Here is a 23,199-nt window from a genome sequence, read left to right on the forward strand (position 1 = left end):
TTCCTTCCTGGTCATGTCCTGTCTTGAGATCTTGTTTTAGTCTCTAGTTAATCAAGGAAGTCAGAATTTTATGTGAAAAGAGAAGACTGTGCCAGCGTGTTTTTAACACCCTATGTGCCAATGAGCCAGTAAAGTGTATTGCAGGCAGCCATCAGAGGTCAAAAGTCACTCTCCTTGTTCAACAATTATTTTGCTCAAAATAAATGGGAAGCAGGACTGCAGGAAACGAGTTGCAGCAACTTCAATTCATGTGTGAAAGTTCCCAAGTAGGAATTCAAAGAACTTGTTGTTTAATGAAAAAGTGAAACAAATTCCTTTTATGTGTTTCACCACTTCCTTGGTGGTTCCTGGCTAAGAGCTGGATCCATTGGCAGGAATGTGGCTGTCAATCAGTGCACCTGATTGAAGGTGGAGCATGGCAAGTGATTATGGCCAGAAGCAGAATCTGAAGCAAGGGAAAGGCAGTTGCTCAGATCCTCTGGTTCTGGGGTTGGCAATCTACTGCCTGGGCCAAATCTGGCCCACAGCCTGTTTTTGTAAATAAAGTTTTATTGGAACACAGCCACACCCATTTGTTCATGTATTATCTGTGACTGCTTTTACAGTACAAGGGCAGAGTTGAGTTGTTTGGACAGAGACCATATGGCCTGCAAAGCCAAAATATCTACTCTCTGTAAACATTCTTTACAAAAAAAGTTTGCCAACCCATACTCTAGTTCATTGGTTCTTAATTTTTGTTGTGTGATTGGATCCCTTTGAAAATGCAATGAAAGCTCTATGCACCCCCTTTCAGAAAAATGTATGAGCTCTTGGTTGAGAAAGTCTACATATAACTCTTACTAGACCCTTTTATAGAGACTGGGACCATTGTAGTACATTCTGGACCCCTCACAGGAGTAGTTTCTGAGGGTATGAAGGACAGCTTCTGCACTAGCACCTGCCTCGGCCCACTGTACTGGTCCCAGTAGTGATATAGCAAAAAGAATCCTGGCTTACAGGTCAGGAGACACGAGTTCTCTTCTAGGCTCTGTCACCCTCAAACTGTGTGACCGTGGGCAAGTCACTTCACTTCTCTGTGCCTTGGTTCCCTTATGTGTCAAATGAGGAGTCCAGAATAGATGATTTCTTAAAGATCTTTTTGCCTTTAGGTTTCTATGATCTTCAAGGGTCTGGAATTTATTTCTGGAGCTGAGTAAGTAGGGGGTTGTGATTCATATATTTTCAAATTATCTGAATCTGCTTGGCCACCCAGATGAACTGATCTGCATTAGTTAATTTGGTTAATTCCCAGCACTAAAATTCGGGATTTGATAACCACGTTGCATATTTGGCACCTGTGGGGGAAAACTCTGCAGTGCCTCAGTCACCACCCCGACCCTTGTCAGCCATCCTGATAAATCGAGTTGCCACACAGGGGCTGCTTAAGACAGCATTAGGGGATGCAGCTCAGCCCGTGTGAACTAAGGAGAAACAATGGAGAGCCTGAGGGCTCCCGGCAGAATGGGCCACAGTAACACCTTCTTCCAGAATGGGAACATGCAACTTATCTTGCACAGACATGGCCTGTCAGGGAAACAGACAAGTTTTGCATTTATGTTGCTTTTGGTTTTAAAATGAAAATAAATATATATTTTTCTCTGATCATAAAAATGCTTCATGTTTCTTGTAGATAATTTTAAGAAATACAGAAAATATGAAGAAGGTAAAAATCACCCTGAAATCCAACTCTGCAGAGATGAGCACTGCTAACAACTTGATAAACTTTCCAGACGTCTTTTATGCACACACACCATCAACACTTTTAATATCAATGGGCTACGCATGTTGTTTTATCTCCTACTTTTCATTTATCAAAATGATCCATGGAAATATTGTTCTATGGCTTTGGATATAGATTTACAACAGTATTTTTAATGGTTTCATAGTATTTTATCAAATGTACTATAATTCACTGGCTTAATCATATCTAGGTTTTGTCAATTTTTTTTTGTATTTATTTACCACACTGTGATGACTATCTTTGTACTTACATTTTTGTGCATTTTTCTTGTTATTCAGCTGAGGATAAATTCCTAGCCTTGAAATTAAGTAGTCAAAGGTTACTCATTAATAATTGTAGTGCACAGGGTCCAACTGACTCCAGAAAACGTGTGACACTTGATGTCTGCCAACAGTGTAGGAGACTACTGATTTCCCACTCTCTGGCCAACACTGGCTGTTGCCACTGTTAATATTTAAAGTTTTGGTCAATCTTATAGGTTAAAACTGATGTAATATTGTCGTGTTGTTGATTTGCATTTCCCAGATCATTTTACTTTTGAATGGTGCTGTCTATGGTTAAACAGAGGCAAAAATAATGATTTCATATTGGGTTCTTATTACTACACAAGAACCCAAGACTGACATGAAAGCAGACATATATTATTCAGAGGAACCAGGAGTCCAGCACAGAAGAGTTTGATACTCTTTGAGGATGATAATCTTTCATTGATTTATTTATTCATAGACTTGCTGGCAACTACTTTTGGGCACTTGTTGAATGGCATCTAGAAGACCACAAGGCTCCGGTCATAAAGGGGCTTGAATGACAGGGATGACATTTGTACCATAATTGCAAGGCTACTTGCAGGCAGACAGCTGACTCCTCATGTCCTGTTGGCAACTCTGCTCTATGCCGCATCCACCTGATCTCATCTCTCTTAGTCTTTTTTTGTGTGTGTGAGGAGATCAGCCCTGTGCTAACATCTGCCAATCCTCCTCCTTTTTTTTTTTTTGCTGAGGAAGACTGGCCCTGGGCTAACATCTGTGCCCATCTTCCTCCATGTTTTATGTGGGACGCTGCCACAGCATGGCTTGCCAAGCAGTGTGTCGGTGCACGCCCGGGATCCGAACCGGCGAACTCTGGGCCGCTGCAGTGGAGCGCGCGCACTTAACTGCTTGCGCCACCGGGCAGGCCCCCTCATCTCTCTTAGTCTTGAATGGATCTGCCCATTTATCTCCCTCCCAGGATTGAAAGAGGACAGCTTTGCTTTAGCCAATGCAACTAAGAAAGCCATTAGAAAAGTCAGAAACGCCTAATGTTGCCTGTGACCTAGGGCAAGGGAGTGAGAGAGCAGAGGACACCCCCAGGGACAATGGTGGAGAAGTTGAGTGCCTGGAGAGGCAGCTCTGTCCTGCAGCCTCCGCCACGGCTCTATGCCCTGATGACCGGCTGGGGTGGGAGAGGGCTGCAGCAGAGAGCTGTTCCTTCTAGGGCTGGCGCTCAGTGGTTTCCTGCCTTGCTGAATGGCCGTTGCTCGGTGGTGATGATTCATGGCCTTTGGAAAGTGTGGCTGTGTTCTGAACAGGGAAGTGAAAAATAACACAGCCAAGGGCAGCGCAGGACAGGGTAGCGGCTGTCACAAGACTTGAAGCTTTACTTTGGAAAATGCAGGTGGGGGGGAGCCACAGTGAAGTCGGTGGGGGCGGGGCGGGGTTCATGCCACTTGAGTGTGGCCCTGCCTGCTCTTCTTCAGGGTGTCAACTTTTCCGAGTGTTGGACACTAAGTTGCCCCTCGGAAGCGGCTGCTGGTCTTGGCCGAGCTGCTGCGGATAGGAGGAAGTGGACGTGTGATTCAGTGAGTGTCGGCTTCCTCTCTGACTCAGGATTGGGGCCGTTTCTTAGGGTGGTGCCAGGGGGCCCGTGTGGCTTTAGCTGGATTCTTTGAACTTGGAGTCAAAACTGAGGCACTAACCCCTGTGGTTGCTGGCCCTCCTTTGACCCTTTTGGATGAGTAAGGGGATTCAGCTGGATTCTGTGGCCTCCCTCCAAATTGGGTAAGCCCTTCTGACTTGAGGCCTTCCTGTGGTTTCAGCTGATAGAGACCAGTGAAATGGGGAGCTGCGGCATCTCCCGGGTCTGTGCCCACCTCGGTGGGTTCCTTGTATTTGGGGGAGCAGCTGGGTTCTGAGGGGCACAGCCTAGACTGATGGAGGAGGTAGCTGAACTAGTTCTCCTGGAGTCCATTTGTCCATTTTGCCAACGATACGACGAGAGGGCCAGCCGTGCAGCTGCCACCTTCCTACAAGAAGAGTCATGATTGGCATTTTATTCAGAACACTGAGTTTTCCAAGGATCTGTCGTTAGTGGGCTATGTAAATGGCCATCACTTCTGTCATCTGAAACCTGTTCTAAGAAACACTTCAATTATCCAGATTCTTGCCTCTGCCTAAAAGTATATAATCTAAATGTATGGACTTGATAAAGACTTTGACATCCTCTCAAAGTTGCTCCAGGGGTTCTGTATTCCAGCGCCCTAAGTAACCCGGGTAACGGTCTCTTCTTTCAGGTCAGCTGTCTCCCACTTCCTTCTTCCCCTCCGTCCCCTCCCGTTTCCACGGGCAAAGCAGAGGCCAGCTGGTCTAGCACAGGCAGGATGGCCAGCACCCAATCACCGGGATTTAAGGAGGACTCTCAGCCACACACAAGAGAAATGCAACTCAAACCATTGGGGCTTCTAAAAGGGGGTTCTGTGTGACAGCTTTGAAAGTGGGAGAAGGGGCTCTGAGGACCTGCAACTGGGAACTGCCCCTGCTAGGTGCTCTCTTTTCTCTCACATGATCTTCCACCAATGTGAATTTTAATCTCTTTGATAAGCTTTCTCCACATGGCAGGGAATAAGCATGATGGCAGCTTCTGCTTATCACACCTCACAGCTTCACTACTAGAGAGGGACTGAGAGTTCCAAAGTCCCAGAGAGAGGCCTTATAGCCTTCACTGGGGTCAGGTGACCACCATTGGCTCAGTCCCTGGGGCCAGGGGAGGATCTCTGAGCAGACGGCTGCTCACATTTGTGCCCCAGGATTAGTGCAGTATTTTCCAGAAGGAGGGGATCCTGTCCTAGGCAGACAAACAATAGACCCATTACCCCTGGGCACTGAAGGCTCCTGCTGATGCCCAGGCTGAAGACTCAGCCCTCAGCTGCCTCACCTCTGCCTCCCCAGGGGCCAGCAGTGAGGGTCACCCCTGGGAGGAGGTGCCTCCTCTGTCTTCAGAGCCCATGATTTTATTGCTTGAAAATCCATAAACGATAGAAGTTTTCTCAGCTACATTTTTTGGGGGGCTACCTGTCTGGGGCAGCAGCTTGTGATTTTTTAAGGAGAATACCTTGGAGGAGGCAATGAGTGACAGAAGAACAAAGGAAACATTCTCAGAAGCATGGCAAAAATGAAACCAAGTAAAAACCCCTTAAAAATCCCTAGCGGGGCAGAGGAAATACCAACTCAATGCTTCTGAGCCCAATACTTGGTAATAAAGGAAAGATTCAAGGATAGGCCGTTCTGACATGATTACGTTTGGACTTGGAGGGTGTGCTGGAAAACAATAAAAGGGAGTCATCCGAGCAGGGAAGGTCTGTTGGTGTGTGTATTTGTGTGGTGTGTTGCTGCAATTCAGGAACTGACTGATGACCAGAGTTCATGGGGAGTCTGAAAGAGATACGAGACAGGAACTGGTTCAAAGTTTGTCCACAGAGGCCGAGATCAGATGACTGTCAGCTGGCCTGCCCCCTGCTGGCTCTGATTGATCGTCGGAGGAACTCTGACCTCTGTTTAGTCACAAAAATACCCATTTGGAAATCTCTTTGAAGATTGATTAAGTAAAGAGTCACAGCACAGATAATAATAATTGAGTGACGTAGTTGAAGTATTTGTAGTGAGGAGAAGAATGTGCTGATTACGAGGCTGACAGGCACAGTGCCTTTCTGTTCCTCTAATTTGGCCTCCTTGCTACGGTCGCAGTTTCAGGCACGGAGAGCATTTTAAGGGGATGGAGTTGAGGATGTGGAGACTTTCGCTCTCATTTCATGGGTGTGACAATATCCCAGGGACAAGAACATCACCCCATCACCACACAGCAGCTGGCTGTGGCCTGTGGCCGGCAGTCCTCTCAGCGCAGCTAACCTTAGATGCTGCTCGAGGGGGCTTTCCATCTGGTTTGTGGCCTCGGGCTGCTGTGACCCACAGTGGGAGTGTGTCTCCCCTGTCTCCCAGGGAGCGGCAGGGTGAGCACAAAGGAAAGTCTGGGTTTCATCCGGAAGTGCTGCGCCTCTGTGCACAGTGGTCCTGCTCTCACCTTTGGGACGAGAGCTGGCCAGGCTGCTCTGGGCATGGAGTGATGGCCCCTCTGCCACTGTACTTCCCCAATTATCTCCAAGACCCCATTGTAGATGGAGGTGGTAGGGGGCTGCCAGCTCTGGACTCAGCTACGCTTCAGGACGCACCACCGTTAAGTTTGTTCAGCCCTCTGGGCTCTGGGGTAGTTTTGATGTTTGTTCATTCCATTCATTCATCACCGATCCATCCGCCTACTCATTCATTAGGGTTGTCAGTTAGTCATTCAGTCACAATGAGACAATGTCTTCCTATCTTTTGTCGCTGCTATCTGGCCCGGGGCCAAGCCCATAGTAGGGCCTCTACACATTTTTCTTGACTTCTCTTCCTGCTTCACCTTTGTTATGGTTGAAGTCCTGGGTTGAAGGCCATAATGTTGAAGTCCTAACACCCAGGACCTCAGAATGTGACTGTATTTGGAGATAGGGTCTTTAAAGAGGTAATTAAGTTAAAATGAGGCTCTAATCCAATCTTACTGAGGTCCTTATAAGAAGAGGAGACTAAGATGCAGACACATACAGAGGGAAGACAACCTGAAGACAGAGGGAGGAGACCACCATCTGCGAGCCAAGGAGAGAGGCCAGGAACAGATCCCTCCCTGAAGTCCTCAGGAGGAACCAACCCTGCTGACACCCTGATCTTGGACTTCCAGCCTCCAGGACTGGGCAGATATAAATTTCTGTTGTTTAACTACTTCATCTGTGGTACCTTGTTATGGCGGCCCAAGCAACCTAATACACATTTCAGCACATTCCTTGAGCACAAAACTGTGTGCAGGGTGTTCTAGGAGATCCAGCGACAAATGGGGAAACAGAGGAAAAGAGGAACAGCCAGAGGCCCATTGTTTCTTCATATTTTCTCCTCCCAAACCCCTCTCTACTCAGCCTCTCCTTACCCCTACCCCTCAGAAAGCGGAAACTTAGGGGGAAATGAAACAGGGGGTTCTCCAGCAGATGCCACCCTACAGAAGCTCTGGAATAGAATGAAAACCCTTTAATATAGAATCAGAAGCACCATTTTTTTTTTCTGGCTTCCTCTCTCCTGCTTCAAGTTCTTTTTTAGCGCATGTGTGTACACGCACACGGCCAGAATACACGCGGCCAACTGAGCAGCTGTGCGTGTACGTGTGTGTGTGTCTGTGTGTGTGTGTATGTCTGAGGAAGACTGGGGACAGGGTCCACAGCTGTTGTGGGCACACTGTGACTGTGCATCTGGCAGCACATTCACCAAGGTGTTGGCTAGTGCCAGCTTTATGGTGCACAGTGGCTGGAAAGGGCCACAATTAAACCTTTCTCTGGACCATGAATTACATCCCTTGTTGCCCTTTGTGGCTAAAGATGATGCCAATATTGTGTTTCCACACAACTGCTATGGGAGGATTTTCCTTTGATTTATGGCCCTGGCCGAAGGCTGTGGGCTGTGATCTCTTTGTCTGCAGGAATCACAAGCTCATTACGCCATGGAATAATCTTGGGATCTCTGGGAACATCTCTGAGCCTTCAAATCTGCTGGGCCTATTAAGAAGCCAGGTCCATTTGAAAATTTGCCCAGAATGTAAGTCTTGATATTTCTCATTCTCCTTTGGTGTCTGCCATTTTCAGTCAGACATTTTCCACCACACAACTAAATAATAATCCTGTCCCCTTATGGAGTCCTTTTGCAATCCTAGCTTAGCTCATTGATTTTAAAGGCAACTGGGATTCCAGGAGCTCAGTGTTGACCCGTCAGTCCCATGTTGCATAGTACTGGGTCCCCAAAGGACTGGTGCAAAGATGTTACTGCCAATGTGGTTGCAGTCAGCTTCTGTGTGCATGCTGGGGAATGAAGTTTGCACATCATGGTTACTTTCCCCTCATATTGATAGTGGCATTTCTGGAGTATGGTGGCATTTCTTCATTTAATGTTGATGTTAAAACAAGCTTCCTTTCCTTTCTACATACAGACAAATGAACCTCAGGGATGGTCCAAGGGTTAATGCAGCAAGAGTGTCACAAAGCGTCACAAAAATGTGCTGTGCCCCTCCCAGCCCCGCTTCCTCCTGCAGTGCCTTCCTTGGTTGGCCCTCCATCCCTGCCCTCTTCTTCTTGCTCCCTGCTCATCACCAAGCAACCAAGCATAATCTCCTTCCTTGGTAAGACCTTAGGTGTGCCCAACTCTGGAGGTTATCTGCAAAACCCAAAGAAATGATCTTCCAATGCTTGAATGGAGCCAAGCGTTTCCACCTGGACTGGTAGGGCAGATGGGTCTACTTTGCTTACTCAAATAACCAGGCTGATGGTCAGCCTGGCTCTAAGTCCAGGGGGCACCCCCCTCCCTGGTGTGTGTCTGGCATAATGCAGGTGATTGCTCCTTCTCCGGAAGAGGCTGCAACTCAAGGGTATTTATTGTGTACCTTGCTGCAACTGGAGAACAACTTGGGCTCCTGGTGCCATCTTCTGTTACTTCTTCCTAGCCATACAGCTCTATTTATTACCTAGCAGATAAAAAAAGACGGGTCTATATGCTCTCAAACCCATGCCCTCTCCTCCCATGCTTCGATTTCATAAATGTTGGTTCCTCCAGAGAACTGAACTGAGCCCACAACCATGCATATGCTTTTCAATAACATGATAACTTCCAGTCTGCTCCAGCAAATGAGGACAGAGCAGTGACCCTTAGATAAAAGGCTTCATTTGGCATGACTCATCCTTGGAGACTTCTAGCCCGCTTGGCCTGTGTTGTTAAGTGCCTGGTTCTGTAAATATTGACAGTTAGAAACCATCCCAAGAGCTACCAAACAATGATCTGGAAGGTAACGTATATGGATGTAGCCAGTGACGAGGCAATGGTTGTCATTTGCTAAGATTCAACCTCTGATAAATATCATCGTGTTATCTCCCTTCCTAAGAGTGGCTCATTTGCTTGCATGTGATTCATAGTTGGTATATCATGGGACCTGATTCAGCAAGAAAAGTTTGGTCTGCTGCAAACGACCAAATCTGCAGAGAACAACGTCCAAGTCCACTTCAGTTTCTAGGATGCTGGCTTCTTAACAAGTGGCTTTGCCAAGAAGGAAAATCTCCAAAGGAGTCTCCCTCATTAAGAAACTAAAGGGGGTACGGAGGGATAAAGAGCAGAACAGCACTTTTCACCATTCAGAGCCCATGTGTTAAAACCTATTTGGCCCTATAGGCACATTTCTGTTACAGTTCAGAACTATGGATGCTGCCGCCCCACAAGGGGTGACCTCTTTGCTCAAGTCAACACTTTTGGGCTAGTTGGCACTACCCTCAGAGAAGGGACAAGGATTAATCTCTGCCCATGTGGAAACTGGTTTTACGTCTTGGCCTCTCTTTCTAACTACTTAAAATAAATTGATCATAACCTGAATGTCTGCTGATGCTTTCCGCTGGCTTTGGCTGCTTGGTTTACTGAACTTTATTACTGTGCAGGAACTTCCCATTTGAATCACAGTCCTTTTGAATGGCCTTTGTTTATTTCCTACATTTGCTCTGGGCTGAGGGTCTGTCCTGCCAAATCAGAGATGAGCTGTTCAATAGGCAAGTTTTGAACATGGGCCTTTGGCAGACCGGTATGTGGGCGAAAAGTGGTGCCCTTGGCCGAGGGCTCGAGCATACACACATACGCACATACATGGCTGTAGCCCTCTGCACAATCACTTGGCATTACTCTGTGTTGCCCTGTAATGAAAGCTGAGCTCTGCTTGTGCTGACTGCATCCAGAGGCAGCACAGCACTGTGAAGGAAGTAGGCATTGGGGCCAGCATGCAGTGAAGCATGCATTACTTTGATGTAAGCCATCTCTTTGCTACTAACTGGCTGTGTGACTTTGGGAAAGTTACTTAACTACTCTGAGCTTCAGATTCCCTATTTGTAAAGTGGGGATAATAATACCTACCTTGCAAGGCTAGTGTGAGTTGAGATAATGTATTTAACCCACACAGCTCATAAAACCTGCTCAGTCAATTGTAGCTATTATTGTCTTTAGCACCAAGCCACTCTGAAAACTGTTGCTGCTAACAATTTTGGATTGTTATGGATTCAAGCCATTAACAGCTTACTAGAAGTCTGAAGGTTTATAAGCACTGTACCAGCTCCTGGAGGAGGCATTACTATCACTTTACAGACGAGGCGCCCAGGGCTCAGCAGTCCCGCTAGCCAGGATCAGAACCAGGCATCTCTGGCTGTGGAGAGCATGCACTGGCCATTACCTGTGCCACCTTTCAGGGACACTGGAGGTCACGATTGTGTGTGTGTGCTTAGCGGAGGTTGGCAACTTTCTGTGTCAGGAGGACACCAGGGCATCTGCTTCATCTTTGCCCCCATCACACGAGCACAGACTGGTCTGTGTGCTGTTAGCCAAACAGACTTGCAAAGCCCTTGCTTAACCACCTGGCAGTGGCTGAGCGTTCTGTCCTTTTGTTCAGGTACGTTTTGTTCAACACACCTGCCGAATTGCAGAGCAGTGTTCCGGAACCTGTCGATAGTCCATATTTTTAATGAAATGTCGATGGGCAGGTGATAGGAATCCCATCTGTTGGGACGTGTGGGGGTGGTGCGGGGGTGAGGGGTCTAGGATGCCTGAGTAGTGGGAAGGGGGCTCCGGTTGACAGTCTCCCCTCTCTGTCCTGGTGACAGAAGGAAACAGTGTTCAAGCAGGAGCTCCTCCTCCAAGTGCCCTCCCAGTGGCCCTAACCCACTTCTCTCAGGGAAATGTTTCACGTGAGACAATGAGATCTAACATAATGCCCTCACAGGACTGCATTAGTAAATGCACATCTGTGGCGTCAGGCGATGTGGCATGTTTGGAAGAAAGAAGAGGAATTTAGCAGAGAAACATGCAGACCATGAGGGAGAGAGAATTCCCTGGAAGCAGCCAAAAATGAATGAAGTGTGTTTCCTGGAGAGGAAATGTGAGGTGGAGAAAAGCAACCTTGAAAGGAGAGCCTGCTTATACTTAATAAACTAGACCTTCTAGGCACAAACACTTCAACTGAGTGAAACCTGTATTCCTTGCTCCTCTCTCAAAAGTGAGAGAGGCCCCCGGAGGCCCAACGAGGAAAGGCCCCTTGGCATCACTTCTGCTAATCTGAGTCCCTTAATGTCCCAGGAGGTTGGACTGTGCTTCCTGGAGAGCCCAGAGATTACCAAGCACGGCTGGGGCCAGGGGTGTTCCCAGAGGGCACACACACGTGAGGGAGGCTCCCGAAGGCTTCTTTGGAATGTCTGATGTTTCTGAGGGAAGGAAGGAGCAGCAGAGCAGAGGCAGGCAGGCCAGCTTTGGCTGCCTGGAGGTCAGCGTTCATTCCTCCTTTAGGGCTCTCTACACGGTCACTCTCAGCAGTGACCAATGGAGGGAGAAGACTAGGCAGGCAGGACCACAAAGGGCCCACTCCGACCACCTTTGAAGATACGCGCAGGTTGCTCTCGATTGGATACATCTGCTCTAAGTCCTCCTAAATTCTCTGGGTCCAGGATTTTCTTCCTTGGTGCCCCAAAGCATCCACATACCCTGAGCGAGGTCCCACCTCCTGCGGGTGCCACAAGAACCAAACACGCTGGTGTTGTGTAAGACACCTGCACTATCTGTACACGGGACATGTTTAACGCATGTCATCTAACGTTATTGTCACTTATCATTACGTCAGACTCCTGGCGTGTGTTTATACTTGAGCAGTCTGCTCTCCTTCAAACCAAACAGTTCTTTCCAGCAACGCGCCCCCACCCTATCCTCCTCACCTCCTAGAAAGTTTGGGCTCCTTTTTGCTTTCTTTGTGTTCTAAACGAATTCATTCCTCTTATTCATTCACTTGCTCGTTCATCCCTCCTCCCAGCACTTATGCTCAAGATCTCCTGTGTGCAGGGCCTGTGCTCTTGCAGAAGCGCTGTTAACTGCTGATGACACTCCCATGCACAACTCGCCCCCTGCCGTATATACAATGCCAGATACTTTTTCAGGTTCCAGGCCTAATTGCTGAATAGATTTGTGTGACTGTTACCGGTGCATTGGGTTCTTCTTGTCCCCCAGGATGGAAATCAAGAGAGACAACAAACGGGAGTAGGAAAGTAAAAGTTTATTAGCTTGTGCACAAGGGAGGCACAAGGGAGCCCGCGCAGAAAGGAAAGGGGCAGGTCACCGGTTCATTAGGGAGTGGGATTGTGGGGCTTTTATTAGGCAAAGGCTGGGGAGGAGTGCCTTATCATGGCATGTAGACTTGGGGTTGTGCTTGTGCCTGCGCTGTCGTGTGGCATGCTATTACATGTGACGCATGTATCATTGGCATGCTAACTCTCCACCCCCTGGTGTGAGTTTTACTACGCTAATGGGGCTAGGGTCACCTTCAGTGGACTCCTGGGTGCTAGGGCACATGGGTAAGCCCAAGAGAGTCCCAAAACTGTGGAATGTGGATCGTGGTGGTCTCTATCTGATTCTCCCAGCTTGCGGATTGGTCAGGGGCCTTATCTTGTTAGGCCAGGGGCCTTGCACATGGCCCTGTCTTGTCAGGCTGATTTCCGTCTCATGACTTCACTGGATTTTTGTGTGTGTGTATTTTTTCATTGCCAAGGTGCTTTTCCCAGGAACTTCATGCCTGCCGAAAGCATGTAGAGGCTCTGATTTACAAAGTACTCCCTGTTCCAAGGTCCTCTGAGGCCCTTGCTGTCCAGATTAGAGAAGGGACAAGGGAGGAGCCACCACATGCCCAAGGAGAAAATCAGGCCCTTGTGTACCCTGGGCCTGCTCCCTACTCTATCCTCCTGGAACCACACTTCCTGACATGAGGTCTGGGACAGACTTCTGCTTTTAAAGAGCTGCCTGGGCAAAGAACGGCAGAGTTAGGTTACTCTAGAAACCAAGTCATCTTGCTGAGGCTACATGGCAATTAAGAGCCACATAGGGATTTGGCTACTTCACCAACACTCACCACGTGCCTGCCAGATCCTGCCACTGAGTGTCCCTGCTGCCCTTGTTGAAACAACGGGCCGACATAAACAATTTAAAGGGGAAACAAAAATATTGCAGGGTCAGCTACAAATGCCTACCTAGCCTTGGAACCCTTATTCTAGATAGCTCTATGTTAACCCAGGGGCAGCTGTTGCTGTCTTTGATGAGCAGAGGAAAAACAACTCCAGCGGAAGAGGTCTGGGGGAGGCAGGGGAAATCCTGGCACAGCAGCCGTGCTGGCTCCCGGGTAGAGCAGAGGGGAGCAGGGCGCATGCTCTCCAGGATTCTATTTCAGGCTGACTGGAGACAAGAATGTGTTCTCTGCCACAGGAAGAATGTTCCCTCAGACAGAACTGCTAATCGGGCAAGATGAAGGAGGAATGTACAGCCAGTGGTGGTTACTGTTTGCTTTCCAGCAGCCTCTTCCCCTCCCCCCTCCCTCAGTCACATGTATTTTTGGTTTGCGAATTTAGACGGTGGCTGAGTATCCCTCCCCGCTCCGCGCCACCCCCCCCCCCCCCGGCCCCATAGCCTTCATTTTTGAAAATGTGGGAATTTTCTGAGCCTGTGAGCTCTGTTGCAAAACTATGAACAGTTTTTCCAGAGCTCCCCTATGTCATCTGTCTCCTTGACATAAAGAGGGAGGAGGAGGGAGGAAAAAGAGGAGGGTGTGGACGGGAAGGGAGAGAGAGGAGGGAAAGACGGAGAAAAGGGAGAGAGAAACATCTTGCTGACGTCAAAGAAGACCACACTCTCCAGGATAACATTACTTGGTACCTCAACCACCCACTCCCTCTAATTTACTAGAAACCAAACAGCCTGTTTGGAAACCTGTAGCCTGCAGTTTGTTATTTTTTTGTTTTGTTTTTTGCTATTCTCCCTGGACCAAAAGGGCCATTAATTGTTGGGAGTTTGAAAGCTACCTGATTCCCTGAAACAGAGGGGATTTCCACGAGTAATAATTCAGCCCGTGCTTGTGCAGGGGGCTGTAGCTAGAGTAAATTGATCCAGCTGCTTGCAAGCGGATGGAGACGTGTCCGGGGCGGGGGGAGGACGGCGTCTGCAGCCGGGGCCGCCGCTGGCACTGTCACGTGGCCCTGCTTGCGTCCGCGGGGCTTGCCGGGGCTCGCCCCTGCCCCGCCTGCCCGCCCGCGCGCGCGCGCGCCCCCAGCCCCGCGCGCGCCCCCTACCCTGTCCCGAGGCCGCAGCCTTGCAGCCCGCGCTGGCTTCGCAGCGTGAAGGCAATTTTCCGGCACATGTGGCAACCTCTTTCTTGGGAAATGCAGGACACGGAGGATGATGGGGGGCGGCCCTATTTCCTAAGCTTCCTGAAGACAGTCACCCTTTTGGTGCATTGGCCCGTTTGATTGTGCTTCCCAGAAGCCTCCCCCAGTTCTGTCTGGATACCGAGGGCCTAGTTACAAATAAAATCGGAGCCGGCAGCGGTATCTGTATGTAACCGAGGCTAAAGAAATACCGATTCCACTACCCAGATGGTCGAGTTTAATGTTTTCTGGCCAAGGCCGCACAAGTTAATTTTTATCCTAGTAAAAAATAATAAACACGGCATTAGCAACTAAATGTTTATCAATTTGCAGTTCATTTCCAGCCAGATCATTTCCCTCCTGCATGTTTTTACTGTTAGCTGATGCACTGGAGTGCTTTTCCTGAAACCATATGTGGCTATTTAAGTCCTAGCCTCTGTAGCATTTATATGGCGCTTTTCACCTTAATTGGATAATATTAGTTGGCTATTTCAGCCATGGTCCTCAAATATTGCATTTTAATGATCAAGAAACTGCAGGAGAGAAAGCTTAAATGACTTAGAGGGGATCACTCTGCAGTTCAGGGATGATGCTAAGCAAGGATCCCTGAGTTTTTGTTTTGCTTTTCTGTGCAGCACAAACCTGTATGTGCTGGCCCACGTGCCGGAGCAGAGCTGCTTGTGTTGGGTTTCTTTTCCTCATCTTGTGGTAAGTTAATACCAGAGGAGATGGCAGAGAAGAACTATCAAACGGAGGTAGGAACTCCGAATAGGAAGATGCCAGATAACGCACATAAGCCATGAAAGCACATAAAGAGTGTGATTGAAGCTCGCATCCATCCAGCTGCTCATGCAGCCAAGCCTTTCTGCAAATGCTTGAGCTAGTTTTGTTGTCTTAGGGGAATTAGAGAGACCATTTGGTGGTGTCATCTATTATCTATCACCAGACTACTATAGTCAGAAACAATGATTCGTTGACAACAGAATGAAGCGATGGCTATACTGTGAACCACGCAGACATTGAACCCTCCTCCTAGTTCTCCTTAATTTGAGTATGTAATAGAAACCTTGATATTGCCACATGGTTCAGGGTGGATCTAAAGTGGTTACTTGGGGAAAGGGAAAGAAAAAAGAGCTTGCAGAGGCAGCTTTGCAGAGCAAAATAAGGCAGACCTACATTCCATCTTTATCTCCTCAGGAAAATAACTTACTTTCTTGAAGCCTGAATTTTTTCTCTTGTAAAAATGGGGCGACACCTTCAGAGGACTGGCATGCACATAAGGGACATATGTACTCAGGGCTTGGCATAGTGGTTGGCATCCAGTAGACACTCAAGAAATGCTCTCGTTCAGAAGAGTAGGCTTGGCAGGGCCTGGCAGGCAATGGGTTGAAGATAACCGTATATGCAACTCCAGATGTGAAGCAATGCCACATTTCCCAATGAGCAGGTTACAAAAGTCTTGTGTTTTTTTGTTCTTGGCCAGCTCGAATATGTACACTTTTAATGATGCAAGTGAAATAACCAAATTTCTAGCTACACATTTAATTTATTAATTACATGCATATTAAAAATTACAAGTATAAATATACTTATGTAGACATGTTGCCTTTTTTTGCTTGTTATTTGGACTCTTCATCATCACCTGTCTTCATCATCACTGGAGCCCTCTTTTGAGTGATCTCGCTCAGTCTTCCAGAACACCATCTTGCTTCTGCCCAAGTGTCTTTGAGATTTAGAGCTTTTGGAGTCTGTATATTGTGGTCACTGAAAATGTTATCACAAGCTCAATATCCAGGCACTATTTGTGATCTCCATAAAGGTAATTCTTCTTGTATTGCTTTTAAAAGGGATCTTCATGGGGTTGTGGCTGTGTAAGGAAATGTTCATGAATTTTAACAATGCATACTAAAGTATGAAGGGGTGAAATGACATGAGGTCTGGGATTTTCTTTAAGATAGTTCAGCAAAGGGAAAAAGATAAAAGATAGAGAAAAAAAGAGACAATTGAAGCAAATGTGGGAAAATCTGGGTAATTGTTAATCTGGGTGATGGGTATATGGAGCTTCTTTTTACTATGAGTTGCTTATAATATCTAATACTTGCAATTGGAGGTCATACCTTCAAGAATAACTAGAGAAACTTCTAAATTTCTTTGTTAAAGAAAAACATGACTATTCTTCCAGGCAGCCTCTATAAACATCCCAGACTAGCACCGATTGAATTACTTTCAAGGTATTTTATTATTCAAAGTAAAAAAATCAAGTGAGCACTCTATAATATGAGGAACTTTTGAAAGACACAAATATAAGGTGGGTGTATATTTGCCCATACATATTATTTTCCTCTATGCTTTCTTGGTCTGAGTGGACAGGGTTGGTAATGATTCCAAATAGAGAACTTCTGTAAGTGATGGGAAGACCTCCTGCAGTGTCCTTCAGCAAAAGTACCCATTACCTAGTGCCCTTGTTGGCCTCTGATCTGGAAGGCCCAGGATAGCAGGGAACATGCTGTCCTGGAAGCAGGCCTGGTGGCACAGGCCTGGGGATGGGATGCCAGTGATGGTGTAAAAGGGGAGAGGCAGCATTTTCTTCATTGGGCAATGCCTGTCCCCTGGAGAGAGGGCGAGGAGCCCTGGTCTACACAGCCAAAGTGAGAGGGTGGTTGGGCAGTTGTCCAGCAAGCTCAGACTAAGTCAGGCAGGAGTGTTTAGGCCTAACAGTCCTTAATTACCACATTCTCAAGGGATCAGAAAACTGCTCAACATTTACGTTAGTTTTATGGCAGTGGCTTTTCCGCAGGAGACAAGAAAAAGTTATTATTTTTAAAACACTTTTGAAGAATAAGATGCTTTCCATACAAACATAGTAGATTATTTGTCAACGAATATTATAATTAAAAATGTCTACTCGGCCTGTGTGGGAAGTCTGGAATTCTCTGGAATTCTTTTATTTTATTGTGTTTTCCCCCAACGATGCATTGTACTATGCCACAGTAGGCCAGTCATAATTGTTGAGAGATTTACTTCTGACTCTTTTTGGTATCACCTCATTCACACTCAATGTTTCATAAGAGAGAGAACTTTTAATATTTTGAAAGAACTCTCCCTCAAACATAAAAATCACATCATAATGGCTGTATAGTGTCTATCTCAGCATGTCAGTGCTAGCAGATTTATTGGAATGCAGAAGACTAAAATAAGACAAACAAAATACCAGTGTGCTCAAACTGCGAGCAAGTGCTTTTTGGAAGATGTGTGTTTTTTTGATGAGCTAAGTGTTGATTCTCACCCAAAAAGACCAAAAAGTGTGAGGTTAGATAAGCGTCTGCTAGATTCATTATTGCCGAGCGGAGTCTGTGAAGTCAGCGTAGAGATCGCCAGTTGTAGCTGCAGAATCAAGTTCACCGAGTGTTCATCCTCTCTCTGATTGGGTAGTTACTAAGAACAGAACCTGCACCACCTTCCGGAAGCCCTCTGTTAACTTCAGGTCTGCACAGTAAGGGCGGACGCTTCTAGCAAGGGAGCTCAGGATGAACTTTGCAGGCATTGCTTGAGCAATGCCAAGTGGCCACTGGCCAGGGTAGATGTTAAACCAGGAGATGGCTATCAAAGGCCGTTGTTAGGCTTGGCACATCTCTCTTGAGCTGCTGTGCTAAGCAGGAAAGAGAGACATTTGTTTGTGGATTTAGCTCATCAGTTCTATAGTGTACTCTTCACTTGGAATCTTGTTTGCTCAAGAGAAAAACAAGTCTGACTTGCATACCATGGAGGATTTAGATTGGATGGTTTATATCTTTCCCCTGCCCCACAGAATCCTCTACACACGCTTGTGTACATTTATTTTCCATCAATCTGGACAGTAACCTCATTAGGTGGTTTGGGATGGCTTTTGGTTGTATTTAAAAATTTCCAGTAGATCCACATCCTATGATGAATATAATAGTTTCCTATGAATTGTAATGATTTTGTACCCTACATTTGCACACGTGTGTATGTGTCTGCATGAAAAATAGTCTGGCTGTACTAAGGAGCCCTGATCTGACCGAAAAACAATTTCTGTTGAGTTTTCTTCAGTTCGGTCATCCTGCCTTCTGGTCAGTAAATAAATGGCGTTTGGACAGAATCTGGCACAGATACTTTAACGGTCAAGTTTAATGTATAACTAGTATGTTTTTCTTCTGTGTCAGCAGTTGGCAACATGATACTGTAAATAAGGATTCTGGTGAGTAAATGGATGTCTGTGTAGCGAGGGGAGGGGAAGGCTGGAGTAAGCAGTTTTGAAATTCATGCCAGCGGTTGCTGCAAGTGATAAGATAATTTGAGTAACCTGTAAGACCTGTGGATTCACAGGTTTCAAAAACAGGAAAGTCTCTTGTTTAAAAACCCTCTAAAGCAACATGTGGGCTTAGAACAGAAGCTGGCTTGTGGTTTGGTGATTGTACTTCCTTATTGATATAATGGCTGGTGACGCAAGGCCCCCTGGGATTGCAGCTCTGTGACCGCAGGCCCGACAGTTACCCTGACAGGGTTCTGAAACAGGCCCGGGGCTTTCTGGACGGATGAGAAGTCTAAAAATTTCCCTTTTCATTTCCTCTCTTGTGTGACTTTGTCATTTTTTAAAAAAACTGGTAATTGAAAAGGGAATTTTGCCCATGCTCTTAAGGAGTTTATCTTGACTGGGTAGCTTCCCTCCCACTCCCCAAAAATCCCACCCTGAAAACCCCAAGCTAAAAAAAAATTATCTATTCTTGCAGATTTTTCAGTGGGTCTGTGTTTCATTAATCTGCTTTGAGGCTGGATTCATAACAAGCAGATCTTTAAAAACTTTATGATTTTTGAAGAACGCTCTGAAACCTCTCCATATCCTCCTCGGCCTTCTGGGAGTTTAAAGCCCAGGTAAATGCTACGTCCTTCTGGAAAACTAAGCGTCACACAGCCAACTGGGAGGCTCGATTGAGCAAATGCTCCCGGTACCCATGCTTGTGTTCTGAAATAAATGAAAACAGATGCCATCCTGCGTGACACAGCTAACTGACCACAGCACAGAAAGTTCCATTGGCTAGATGTGTGGGGCTATCTTATGCCTTGAAAACATTATGCATTAGAACTAAACTTCAGAATGGGGCTCCTGCTCTCTTGCTGCCCTGGAGAGGAATCGAGTGTGATGGCTCGATGGGCTGCACATGACTTTAGGTGGCTGCTTCTCTTGTTCTCCATCCAGGAGACAGGGAGGGCAAACCGGGGGGCCCACTTCCAAACCCAAATTCCTCCCAGAATCGTTGTGGCTATATTCTTTGTTACGCATTTTGAGTAAGTATGTAGATATACATGTATGCATATGTGCATGCAGGTGTGTTATCTATGCTATTGGCCCAGCTTGAGAGTTCATTTTATTTTTCAGTGAATTCAAAGAAGATAACATTTGGAAGAAGTGTCTATTTCAGTGCTCCAGCAAATTACCAGTCAAATATGCTGATTCTCACCAAATGAATCCATCTTGCCGAGTCCTCTGTCTTTGGCCTGACAATCTGCCTGGGATGATTGCACATCAGACTTGACTGCTCTCTCTCTCTTTTTGGTCAACCCAATAAATCTGCCCCAGTCACATCACTGAGGCTACATGGAAGTGTAATCCTGCTAAGTGTGGGAGCTAACAAGGACTGCCAAAATCTTGAGGTTACAGTGAGAGCAAGAACCACTTTCTGGGTTATGCATGTCTACTGTGTGTGTGCATGAGTGCTCTGTGTGCATGAGGACTGTGTGTATGTCTACTGTGTGTGTGCATGGTTACTGTTTGTATGCATGAGTGTTGTGTGTGTGCATGGGTACTGTGTGTGTGCATGAGTGCTGTGTGTGTGCATGGGTACTGTGTGTGTGCCTGGGTACTGTGTGTGTGCATGTCTACTGTGTGTGTTCATGTGTACTGTGTGTGCATGAGTACTGTGTGTGTGCATGTGTAGTGCATGTATGCATGAGTACTGTGTGTGTGAATGAGTGCTGTGTGTGTATGTCTACTACGTGTGTGCAAGAGTACTGTGTGTGTGCATGTGTAGTGCATATATGCATGGGTACTGTGTGTGTGCATGAGTACTGTGTGTGTGCATGTGTAGTGCATGTATGCATAAGTACTATGTGTGTGCATGAGTGCTGTGTGTGTATGTCTACTATGTGTGTGCATGAGTACTGTGTGTGTATAAGTACTGTGTATGTGCATGTGTACTGTGTGTGCATGTGGACTGTGTGTGTGCATGAGTACTGTGTGTGTGAATGAGTGCTGTGTGTGCATGTCTACTATGTGTGTGCATATGTACTGTGTGTGTGCATGAGTACTGTGTGTGTGCATGTCTACTGTGTGTGTTAATGGGTGTTATGTACGCATGAGTACTGTGTGCATGTCTACTGTGTGCGCATAGTACTGTGTGTGTGTGCATGTCTGTTTGTGTGCATGGGTACTGTGTGTGCATGTGAGTATCATGTGTGTGTACTGTGTGTGTATGTGTGTGCTGGTGTGTACATGAGCACTGGGCATGTGTGTGAGTGTGCATGTGTATTTTTCTGTGGGTGTATGGGTGCATGCGTGCATGTATACCGTGTGTGACACACACAATGTCATGGGAAACAGTGACAGGGAGAATGCTGGTGTGAGGTGGGCCTGCTTGGGAGCAGGTCAGTCACTTCAGCACAAACTGCTTTTCTTCTGGTTTGCTGCCCTTTCCCCCGTAAGCAACATGCACTGAGACTGCAGAAACCTTAAAGTGTATATTACATTTCTCCTTCCTGCCTGCTTCTCAAGTGAGTTATTTCTAAGTATCTCTTTTTTTGCTTCAGCCTTAGGAAAAAGGAGAGAGCTTTGGAATTGAGAGTACAGAACAGGGATTCAACATCACACTGTTCTTTTTCACTCTGTGCGTGTTTCTTGTGTATCCAAAAGACAGAGAGGAGAAGGAAAAAAAGGGAAAAGAGGGAATCAGATGGGAAAGATAGTGTGAATTTGTATTCGTACGATAAGACTTTTACCCCTCTACCCAGGACTCGGCCTCAATTTCCTGTCTCTAACTTCAGTGTCAGTGCTGACCCACTTCTGGCTATTTTTATTTGTTTCCTTGAAAATGTTCACTGTGTGATTAGAGTTGACTCTTGTCAACTTTGTTCTTATCTCCTCTGCCATCTGAGTCCAAAAGTGCAGCCCTTCCCACCTCATTCCCAGTAATTATGGGTGAGTTCAGAGCCGAAGAACGGCAGGGTTTTATTGGCGATGTGACAAATGAATGATCCCTTTTCTTGCAGTCATAGACCCAAGGACAAGCAACTCGTACCTTCACTTGGAGCTTTGCACCCCACGTCACCACCTTTTGTCTGACTTTCCTCTCTGGAGCATGCAGGCTGCACTGGAGACAGCACTTCCATCTCCCAAGATTCCTGGGGGCACACCCATGGTGGGCTCTCACCCGGGGTGGTGAGTGTGCAGTCACTTATCTAGGATTACAACCTGAGTCAACAGTGGAACCAGGAAGTGAACTCAGGGCCGGGCATCATACGGAAAGTTGGGTGTATTTACTTTTCTCTTAAAGCAAACTTTGATTTACTCTTTAATAAGTTACCACTAAGGATTTAGTTGTGGAGAAATTTGACTTGGCATTCAAAATCTAAGTCACATATCGATAACGAAGGAGAGGGAACAGTGGGTCTTTTGCGTTTTTCCAGCTTTATCATTAACCCCAAATTTGGAAATATCTTTGCTCTTAGAAGCGTTTTCAAGAAGGTGATAATTCTCTACCGATGAGGTATTTTGACATCCTTAGCTGAAAGGTGTTAGAACCTCAGTAGCCTATGGTACTGTTGAAACTCTCGAGGAGCCGTGTGACCAAATAAAGAGTGACTTTGGCTTCAGACAGGTTTAATTCTTGTCTCTGTCACTTACTGTGCCACCTGGGAAATCCCTTCACTTTTTTGGCCTCAATTTCCTCATCTGTAGAATGAGGATAAAAAGTATCTCCCTCAGAAGGTTGTTATAGGATTCAACAAGGAGACATATGTGAAGGGCTGGATGAGAGAGTGGAATGTAGTATGCACTTAGTATACATGCTGTTAGCATTATGTATTACTTAGGTCATTTTTATTGTGGGGAATGAAACTTCTGTTTTCTCTTTCCAGAAGTTTCTCCAGGAAGTCACCTGGAGGTAAAAAACTTGATTTCATCCTCTGTGCTTTTTGTAGTTGTTTCCACATGAGTGAATGGAGCTGGCCTTCAAGGACTAGAGTGAAAGAATGTTCTTGCCTCACTGCCGATAGGGGGGCCAGTCCTGGGAGTGGTCAGGGGTGAAGGTTTCCTCTCCTGGATGCTGACAGCACTTCCTTGTTAAATGCAGCAATCTGCAAAAAAGCAAAAAAACCCACAAGAATAGAAAGGAGGCACCAAGGACCCTTCTTATATGTCTTTGCTGATCTTTGGGGATGAGTTATTTCTTTGCTTGCCCAAAGGGCCCAAGAATAACTTCCAGGGAGAAGGAGAGCACCCTTTTTTGGAGTTCTAACAGGTCTCTCTCCTGCTTGCTCCTGTAGTGGAGACGTGAGCAAGGGTGCAGATCACGTTTTGTGATGAGAACATAGGGAGCCAAAGGAGAGGAGAGGGGGTCACCAGGGAGATGAAGGGTACAGGGGTGGGTGTGCCTTGTGTGTCCATGAAGGGTGCACTGTCTCTAGAGAGTTTACTGCTTTTTAAATTTTTAATGACTATGCACCAGTAATTCTGAACAATATCAGTGGTAAAATATTTCTCCCATTGGGCAGCCACTCCTGCTCCCTCTTGTGCGCTGGGTGAGCAAGGTAGAAAGGAGACAGCGTG

The 23,199-nt window shown here is 46.5% G+C and overlaps 1 long non-coding RNA gene across 3 annotated transcripts; it reads left to right on the plus strand.

Moving 5' to 3' along the window:
* The first annotated feature begins 3,536 nt into the window (after nt 1–3,536).
* Nucleotides 3,537–21,741, plus strand: LOC131406778 (uncharacterized). Of its 3 annotated transcripts, none has more exons than XR_009220349.1 (5): nt 3,537–3,617; nt 7,589–7,704; nt 19,109–19,250; nt 19,756–19,932; nt 21,642–21,741. It is a non-coding gene; the product is annotated as an uncharacterized LOC131406778 (long non-coding RNA). The 3 variants fall into 3 exon arrangements; XR_009220347.1 differs by having other exon boundaries at nt 3,561–3,617; nt 7,560–7,704; XR_009220348.1 differs by lacking the exon at nt 7,589–7,704 and having other exon boundaries at nt 3,553–3,617.
* Nucleotides 21,742–23,199: the final 1,458 nt, after the last annotated feature.

Source organism: Diceros bicornis, chromosome 6 (genome assembly GCF_020826845.1).
Source record: "Diceros bicornis minor isolate mBicDic1 chromosome 6, mDicBic1.mat.cur, whole genome shotgun sequence".
Lineage (NCBI taxonomy): Eukaryota > Metazoa > Chordata > Mammalia > Perissodactyla > Rhinocerotidae > Diceros > Diceros bicornis.